Source organism: Hibiscus syriacus, unplaced genomic scaffold, assembly GCF_006381635.1.
Source record: "Hibiscus syriacus cultivar Baekdansim isolate YM2019G1 unplaced genomic scaffold, ASM638163v2 tig00012476_pilon, whole genome shotgun sequence".
In the NCBI taxonomy this organism is placed as follows: Eukaryota; Viridiplantae; Streptophyta; class Magnoliopsida; order Malvales; family Malvaceae; genus Hibiscus; species Hibiscus syriacus.
The window spans coordinates 88,597-99,261 of NW_024062279.1; the positions used below are offsets into that span (position 1 = coordinate 88,597).

The window sequence follows — 10,665 nt, forward strand, 5'->3', positions numbered from 1 at the left end:
TCTGCGGTACTTGAGAATCAACCTTCTTTCCAGACAACACTTCACCATCATCATCGATCACCGCATCCTCCTCTGACTCAACGCTACTTTCACTGTCACAGCTTTCACTGGATTCAACAGTTTGTTTCCTTCCTCTTTTACCATTCGCTTTTTGTGTTTGGGCATCTGAAGTGCTAGTTGCCTTTGAGATCCTTGATAAACTCCGCCAGTACTCTGATTCTGGACAACTCCTTGTCGAGGAAAGTTCGACTGATTCATATTAGTTGCCTGTGGAACTGCACCTGAGTCATAGGCAACAAAGTACTTGCTGCAATTTTGACAACGAAGAGATCTGTTAAGCTCGTCTGTAAAATACTGGAACCTAACTGCACAGTACGGACACTTGGTCCAAAAAGTGCGATGGCCATTGGAGAACCCTGCTTGAGTTGGTGGTTGTCTCTGTTGTTGAGAATTCAATCCAGAAAAGTTGGGGATATTATTCTGAGCAACTGTGTATGCTTGCGAACTTGGATTCTGCGGAGGGCGAAATGCTGCTTCCGGAGACGGTCTATTAACAGTCACTTTGCGCCTCATGTCATGTGCAGATCTTTTGCCTTGATCCAAAAGAGTTCGCTGAGAATCCCCAATCAACTTAAAAGCAGCTTCTGCTCCTGGAAACTTATTCTTATCTGGGTGAAGTTGGAGGGCGAATTTTCTATACTGCTTCTTTATAGTACCTCCATCAGCTGTCTGCTCCACCTTAAGTATGGCATACCAATCCTTCTCATTACCAAACAACGGCTTCTCAGCAGCACAGTGCACGTCACACACTATTATCATCTGAGAAATATTCTCCAGATCCTGGAAAAGTTGTTGGGCCTTGTTCGCAATTTTAAGAGCCCCAGAAAAATCCCGATTCTGCATCTTCTTCTCCGCAATGTTTTTGGCCCTGATGGCTTCTTCCCTGTTGCAATCCATTGGCAAAAAAAATCCAGACTGGAGCTGGTTGAATGTGCTTCAGGCACAAAAAATGGGATAATGATTGCTTTACCAAACTAATTTAATTAAATTGTGGCAGAATTCGGTACTCTGCCTCCAAGACCTGTCAAGGATCGGACAAGAAACTCATCTCCCGTCTCCTCATGGGTCCTGTAGTAGTTTTATCACCATTAGAACAATTAAGAACCCATATCTGACAAAGCCAGGAATCCAAAGACATCAAAATCTTATCTATCATAATCAATATCACATTTAACATTATAAGTTGATTTGTGTGAATGAATACAGCGATGTAAAAGCTCTACGAAAAGGGTAAAAAAACAATGTACTTGCAGCATTCTTTGAAATGCATTGAAAAGATAATCTAGTGTAACATAAAATTAAGGAATCAAATTTTTCGGTTAGAGTTCGGGGAAATAAGAAATTGAAGTCTTCATAATTCTGCATTGACCAAACCATCCAACCAAATTTCGGAAACTATAACTAAATGTTCCGAAAATATCATCGCAATTTTTAATTAAAAAAACGCCTAAAATGATACCATAGTCCATGGAACACACGTAAGAATAAGAACAATTCAGTAAAAAGATACAAAATAACAAAACCATGTATATCAACACGAGTTATAAAGTATGTTTTTCCATTAACATTGTTTCCATAATAAGAAAAACCAAATAAATTCCCTCTTTCGTTCTAGCATTGAGACAAAAAACCCTAGTTTATAAACAATTCCAACCCCGTAAAAACAACTAAACATAAATAAAAACCCAAAACCCAAATTCTAACCCACAGAAATGAACTAACGTTTATGAAAACAAAAATAAACCAAATCCATACGAGCCATGAACAAACATGAACGGCGAAGAAAACACATATGCATTTGGTGACGCAAACCCCAGAATAACGTAAGTCATCAAAAATTCAAAAAACAAACCCTAAAATTTGAAAGAGCAATAAATTGAAGAAACAGAGAGAAATTGAACTTGCCTGTTTCTGAAATTGCAGAAGAGAAGAGTGAAGAATTCTCAACAACGTCCAAAAAAAGGTTTTAGGGATTTGAGGGACATAAACCAGGGGGTTGTCAACTCTAGGGACATTCTAGGGAATTAAATTACATAAATGCCCCTAAAATTTGATGAATTTATAATTCAAGAATAAGTGTGAATATTCAATCGAGTCAAGTCGAATTAAGTATAAATCTTTTGTTAGTTCAGTTGACGAGTTTTATCTTATAACTCAAACTTTGTTTGAATTTTTTCAAGTCAAGTTTATGAAGTTCGAGTTTCTATTTATATTTAAGGTAAAATACACAAATGGCCTCTAACTATGGGTGTTGCTTTGTTGAGTCTCTTATAATTAAAAGTCATAAATTGCCCTCTAACTATATGGGGTTGCTTTGTTAAGTTTCTTAACTATTAAAAGTTGTAAAATGATTATCTAATTATTCATATGTTCCAGACTCATTTTTTCTGTTAAAAAATTAAATATCATCTAAATAGAATATTAATTTGTTGACTATAATATGATAAAATTTGATCTCATAACCGTTTGTGTTGTATAATCATTTGAGATTATGAGAAGAAATTTTATTATATTTCAATTAGTAAGTTAACGTCCAGCACATATGATCGTCAATTTTTAACAGAAAATAACGAGTTTGAAATATATGAATAACTAGATGAACCTTTGTAATTTTTAATAGTCTTAAAACTCAACAAAGTGGTGACCTAGTTGAGAGATCATTTTAATAATAAGATGACCTAACAAAATAATGTTCTATGGTCAGAAGATCATTTATGTACTTTACTCTTAAATAAAGGCAGCACCCTTTGTTTACCCCTATCATAAAATAAGACTTGTCTATGAGTCATATCACACTCGAACTTTGTAATCTCTTATAACGCTAACTGAAGCATGTTGTGTATAATTTGTCTATAATTAATTATTGGTATCTAATTTATACATCGACTAATCCAGGTAATATATATATCGTAGTGGCTCAATTACGGGAACAACATTTTCAATTCGATTTATTTCATTCATAATATAAAAGTTTGAAATTTTAATCTTATTTAAGTCTAATTTCTTATCTAATTAGATAGATGAATTGTGAATATGATTTTTTTCACTATAGGTATACAACATACTCTCTTTATATAAATATATAATTATAAATTAATTAAATAAATATATAGTTTGTCATATCACATCTATTTATTGATAAAAACCATTCATTTTACGGAAACTGATTGATAACATTCTCCGACTGTACGAACAAAATTATTGATAAATAATTAGTCATTATCTTTCCTCGTTTATATTTAATTTTATAATTTTCATTATTAATAAATAGTAATTATTTATCAGTTAAAATAATGAGAAACTTCAAAACTTATAAAGAAATAGTAATTATAAGGAGATAATCTAATTTTAAGAGATATTATTAAAATTCCAAAAGAATTACTTATCACTTAAAATAATGAGAAACTTTAAAACTTCCACAAAAATTTTTGAACAACTCAAATTTCTTATTTATATTCCACCTAAAGATATTTTTTTTTTAAAATTCCTTCGTATATTATTTTATTTAATACATACTACTATAAAGTTGAAAACTATGCTAAAAGGTAAACTTAAAAATGAAATATTTATTTATTATTAAATAATATCTTAAATAAGTTAATTGAATTTCGGTTGGCATCGTAGATGTTGTAACATATAAAAGGATGTAGGTTTTCTTTTTTGTTATAAAAAGTTTAGGTGAGTGGTGGCTTCTCAAATCAGGGTTAGGGCATACCTAAGACTCAATTGAGATTTACATAGGAATTTACAGATTACCCATCAAGAGTGACGGTAGTAGGATTCGAATGATATAAGTGTGAGTGTACAATATCCTCTTATTTATAATTTTGAACCTCAAAGACGACGTTATTAGGATGACAATTATAGTCTCTGAATATATATCATCAAATAAATTTTAAAAATACAAAAAATATCAAATGAGATCAATGTTTAGGATTTAATTGTCTCATACAAGTTAATTGATACTACATTGGTAGACATATTATTTATTCTTTAGTACCGATACATATTGGTACTGATCTATTTTGATACACCATCATGAGTTTATCGTTATTTTATAAACATTTGGATCAAATTGGACCTACACACAAAAAAATTTAAATTAAAATAAAACTTAATACTATTTAATATCGATTTAAGGTAAATACAATATTAAATACCATGGTGAAATTGGTCTTTATCTTCTACATGTATATATGTTCCTGAACTAATCTTTAGTTTTATTTTCTCTGAATTCACATTTCACCATAAAATCCGATAAATATATTTTGTATAATAATCACATTTTATATCTTAAAATTCATGCATGAAAGGGGTAATTTAGAAAATAAAAGCAAATGCAGTGGTAATTTAGAAAATAAAGGCGAATGAAAGGAAACAACGGAGGGTAATTTCAGTAATAAGCTAATTAATTTAGGGCAATTGTGACGAAAGCTAATCTGTTTAAGAGTAAGAAGGGTAATTGTGGCAAACAGAATCAATTGAAGGACAATTGTGGCAAAGTACTAAAACATCCCCTTTTAAATAAAATTTAATATTATCATAGGGATATTTCTGTATTTTTCATATAATGTTTATTTTGTAACAAAAGAATTAAAAATTATTACTTGAGTAAAAAAAATAAGATTACTAAATTATTATCATCTCACTTATAATACTTAACTAAAATATTTTTTATTATATATTTTAGTTTAATTAAAAATAAATACTCAGATTATGTCTATAATTTATTTTAGATGTTACTGAAAATTTATTTTAAAGAGTTTAAGAGTTGATTATACTTAAAGAATGATGAGCTCATGAGTATCAGTGACAAATTCACTAAGGCGCGAGGGTGAGCACATGCCCACTCTAAAATATAAATTTTATTCAAATAATGATTTATTTTATTGATCATAAACACCTTAAAATTTTATTTATGTATCCATCCTGAAAAACATTTCTAGATCCATCACTAATGAATACCCGAACAACACCCATATTCGACACCAAATTAATTATAAATTATCTTAATAATAAGATATACAAGTTTGAGCTAAAAATTTAATATATGATCCTTCTATTTACCTCCCAATATCTACTAACCTTTTCAAAATAGTGTAACGCTGCTTTCTACCACTATTGGCAGGTCCCAAATTCATTGATTTCATTGGTACCATCAGTTTTAAGTAAAGGCTGTGATTAATAACCTGTGTTATATATACAAATTATTTGAAAAATAACGATAAATAAACCAAACATTAAGTCGAGAACACAATCTCACTATTGACACTTTGACACGAAAACAAATACAGGAATACAACCAAAAATTAAACAGCTGGTGCTGGACAAAACTGCTGTTATAATCAATCTGCAAAACTCTTGATTTGTAACACAAACTCCACACTAAAGTCCGGCCCTTGAGCTGGTTTCATATAAAAATGGTAGTGTTTTAGTAACCTGTTATATATCGACTTCGAGTTCCTTTTTTCATTGCCGTTGATGGCCATTTTGTTCAGTGGGTGATCCAGGAACGAAACCCCTTCCGCCGAATACAGGTCGCATGAAGGCGTCATCGAATTTTCTCCAATAATAGTGCACGGTGTGGGAAGGTGTGGTCAGGAGCATTCTTAAGCTACTTGGTCGGACTACGCTTCGGTTTCCTTGGTTGGCTTCGGATTCTTGCCCGTTGTCCAGAAGTGGCACGATGAATGATTCAGGAGTAGATGGTTCAGATGAAAGCATTCTGGTGAGATGTTTTGGGGAAGGAAGCAAGATTTTAATTAATGGTTTAGTCAGCAACCCAAAAACCTGCATAGTTTCAACCAAAGTAATTACATACAAGGAAAAAAGCGAGGTGGAATCAGTTCAATTACGACTGCTATGAGCCTATGCTGCAAGAAGCGTGTGCTCAACTCGAAATTTAAAGCCCAAAAATCTATATAAAATCAAATGACTTAACTTGAATAGGGGAACTAGCTCGTTTACCAAATAAATGATAACTTAACGAGCATATCGTTCACCCTTTGCCGCAATTTGGAAACAGTTAAGTCGGGAAAAGATTGAAAAAAATGACAATAAAGATAAGAGGCCATAATCAAGCTTCGTCGAATAATTAAAGGCATGGCTTATGTCTTACCACTGTGCTGAAAAGAACAACCGTGATTGTGCTGGTTATCATCATCGCATTCCCTCGCACTTGTGTATGGCCTAAACTGGTAAACTGCAAAAAAATTGAATATTAAACTCGTCATCATAGCATAAAAGAGAGTCGAGCTTGCAATTCTACACTAGTTTTGTACATTTTCATCTGCAAATTATCTCGACTTGGCATATTGAATTAACCAATATGCAAACCATGGCCTGAATAAGCTTAAATTAAAATCTTCATACCTGGTTATAAGCAAGTGCGATCGAGACAGCACCGCGCATAAGACCCGCCCACCAAATGGTAACCTGAAAAATAGATGTTCAAAGAGGTATCAATTTATCAAACTCGGGCCTACCAGTCAGAATGGTTTGAAACTCATACCTGCTGTTTGAAACCAATTTTCTCATACGGAGCTTTCTTCGTCAAGTTGGATATGAAGGACAAGGGGAAAACAAAGGCTGCTCTTCCAAGAAGAATCAAACCCAACAGAATCGAACTCACCTCAACCGATTTTCCAGGGCTGAGAAAAAAAGAGTAATGTTAACTTGTAATAGCCAAAACTGAACTTTTAAGTCATTGGTAAGATCTAAAAACGGTGAATCAATATTATTGGCCTCACGTATCACTAATGGCTCTCCACTTCTCAATGTCCAGAGCATCCATTCCAACATAGAGGAAGATAAAGATCTCGGCAACAAATGACAGAGTGGCAAAAGCATGCCTACAATAATAATTGGGGGCGATGAGATACAATAACATGAAATGTTGGCTACAGTTCAAAATAATATATATTGGAGACTGAACATACTTCGTTGTCACTCGTGAGCTTTCCGTAACATTATGCCACGTATAGTGAGACATAACAATCCCACAAAAAAATACGGTAAGAATCCCACTTAAATAGAAAAGCTGCAAGTTAATAGTTCAAACATTGTCATTAGATTAGATTGCCTTTTCTCTTGATAGGAAGGGAAAAAAAACTGTCATTGACGAGGTGTCCCGCAAGGTCTAAGAAACCTTACTTCGGCAAGCATATATGAGAGATAAGCCATGAGAATCATAAGAGCAACCTCTCGATCAGTTGAATGCCTGTTTTTTGCAAGAAGAGAAAAGATGTGAGGTCACTATTCAAGATGATGCTATTATTTGAAAGAACAACAGCACGCATTTACCAGTATATTTAACTAATTAGATTAACAGTATAACAAGTTCTTGCAACTTAGGCAGATATATAATCCAAGAATGTTCAACCAAATTACAATCTATATTACTTCAACTCTTCATCTTTTTATTCTTTTTTGAAGCACTGGTCGGATGCATATCCTAACATGGGTATGGAGATATGAACTTCCAGAATTCCTCCAAATACATGGAAAAACTTGGAAGAAATTGAATATTCCCGTGTTGGACAAATATCCACATCCGACACTCACACCCAAGTTCAAGTAATATAGACTATGGTTGTGAATGTTAACTATTCCACACTTTTTTACACCATGAAATTACTAGATAATTCAGTTTATCATCAGCAAGCTAAATGGGGTAAAATTATTTATGTTGGACTAATATACAAACCTTCCAAAATACAACTTTTTAATGATGAAAGCACTAAGCAGTCCAGTCTGTAGAAAATAAACAAAAATGATCATAAGGAATACCAAACCATTATCAAGGATATCCTCAAAAACTGGGAATAGAAAGAAAGCCTCACCAAAACTCCCAGCAAAGTACTTGAGATGAACAAATACAAGAAATTTCCAACAAATTGCAAAGCAGTGGAAGTGTTGATATGAGAAAGATCAAAGCTTTGGATTGCATTGAACAGAACCACTGATGTGGCATCATTAACAACTCCCTCCCCGAAAACCAGACTGTACAATAAAGGTGTTTCATCTTGATTAAGAACCTGAACAAACAAGCAGAGTATAAATCAACCGACCAAGTTTCTGTTTAACGATTGTAACCGTAATCTAGATCTATGACATACATACTTGCAAAGTGCAAACAGAATCTGTGGCAGAAAATATTGCCCCAATTGCTGCAGTTCAGATAGTGAGGAAAATTAGTAAAGACTGAAACATAAAATACAAAAAATATATAGGAAAAAAGAGATAGCGGCATGAAAGTTACCAAGATAATCCCCTATCTGTAGATCCCCAATATTCATTTTCTTGAAAATCTCAATGGCACCTAGGCCACCATTAAAGAAAACAAAAAAAAGATATTAGGATAAAAATTAGTGATAAGTAGTTGGTATTTTTTTAACCATAGAAATAATACCCTACTTGATGAGATAACGCCAATATATTAGTAATTTAGTATGTGTGCTTGTGTGCATGTTTATACAGCTCAAAACAAAGTACGATCATACTCTATGGTCCTCGTATTTAGGTTAGTGTCAAATCATGTAAGGGTTAGGTCAATATTATTCAAGTTTTTCGATGTATTTCAACGGTCATATCCCCATACCCTGTGGATTGTGTTGGACATTGGTGTAAAACAAGGGTAATGAAGAGTCGGACCAATTTATAGCACACTTATATAGAACTTATAAAATTGGTGCATCGTTTACAAATTTTAACTAATAATATGAAAACAATATAGAAGTCATCTAAACACTAAACATACCTACAGATATGATGCTAAACGATATTAAAGTACCAACTGCACCAAACAACATGATTGTCATAAAGTTGCGGAAAAATTGCTTCTTCTTCACTTGGAATCTGGTAAAAAGAAAAATATCAATCATTGTCAATTTATAGCATGTTTGATGATTCTTAATTTACAATTTTATTGCATTCAATGCACTATTTTTATTAAATTCAAGAAAAATAACGCATTAGACGTATTTTTTTGTTCGCAAAGTATGACTTTTACTTGTCACTAAGTTTTATATCTCGAACAAGGTCCTAAAGTAAATTAAAAGCGAAAACACACATCCAACCCCCCCCCCTTCCCCCCACAAGAAAAAGGAAGAATAAGTTAAATGCACTTTAAACATCAATAACTCACCCCGCATTAAAAATAATCGGTGGAAGCAAATAAATGAAGAACAAGTCTTCACTGAAAACTAACAGATGGGAGCTTTTTCCTCCAGTTGTAAGCAAATTACAACTCCAGTGCACACCCCCTGCCATTAAAACAAATCAATATTATGAAAATAATGCCCTTTTCTCTTTAATAATAATACAATATGCATGTATGAATGTATGTATATGCAAAGGTACAACTTACAATGGCAAGGGCAGTAATGGACTCGTTCATCCATCGGTTTTCCTCTAGTAAATGACCGATCACAATACAACCGCAAAGAAGCGCAACAAATAAGTTCATTGAAACAACTGAGCTATGATCGGAGACTAAAACTGAGTTTAGGATTCCGGTCGCCATGGTATACTACTAACAATCAAGAATCTATTAGTTTAAGGTATGACCTAAGAGTCTAGTTTATATAATATAATATTTCAAGAGTTTCACTTCTATTATAATTCTCTTTCCCTTAAATATTTGATTTGGATCCGAAAACTCTCGTTCCAGAGACCTTCCAGTTTCAACTCCTAGCCTCACTAAAAATCTGTTGAAAATGAGAAAAAGGGAAACAAAAAAGAGAGAAAAATTAAACCCGGAGCTGATGCTTGGATCAGTAAACAGGAAATGTAAGCGAGAGGAACCGGCCGTTGAGATTCAAAATCAAAACAAATAGGTAAAAAAACAGAAATAATTAAAACTTACAGAAAATAAACTCAAAGAAACTAAAATGCAAGTCGTATAATTTTCCTTTTTTTCCCTCTTTTTTTTGGCCAGCCAAACAGAGTTAACTGGACAGCTCAACTTGAAAGCTTTTAAAAGATAATATAAAACCGAGTCAGAATCCAACTCACCTCAACTCGAGTTCTGAATCTCAAACACGTAAACTGATAACAACACTTATATGGATTATAAACCTCCAACAGCGAATCTGATTCGTAAGAACTCAACGCAACGAAATGCAGAATCTTCTCTCTCGTTTTTTCCAAAAAGAAACCGAAATATTTTAATTTAAATTTTTTAAAAAATGGAGAAATAAATGAGTGAACGCAGAGAGAGAAATACAAAGTGTTGAGGTTCAGACAGCGAAAGAGACGAAAGCGAAAAGACGGCCAACAGAGATTTGTACAATATGCCTCTTAGGAAAAATATAGTTCAAAGTTCTGAAACCAATACCAACCGTTGATGATAACTAGTTAGAGAAAAGTATTGTAAATGAATGGTGGAGATTGAGTTGGGTTTGTGGGGTCGGGTGCATTTGATAATTCGTTGGTTGGAGGGAAGAGAGAGGCAAAATGAAAGAAGGTACCCACGTTGTATTTTGTCGACTACGGACGATATTATATTGATTAACTTGAATGAAATTATTGGTTATTAAATATATTATGCGACTTTGACGCTTTAATTATATTATCTAACTTTAACAATCGGCATGGCATTGAAGT

At 33.1% G+C, this 10,665-nt stretch overlaps 1 pseudogene; it reads right to left on the reverse strand.

Annotated features, from left to right (window-relative positions):
* Positions 1-5,371: 5,371 nt before the first annotated feature.
* Positions 5,372-10,214, reverse strand: LOC120205440 (annotated as a pseudogene).
* Positions 10,215-10,665: the final 451 nt, after the last annotated feature.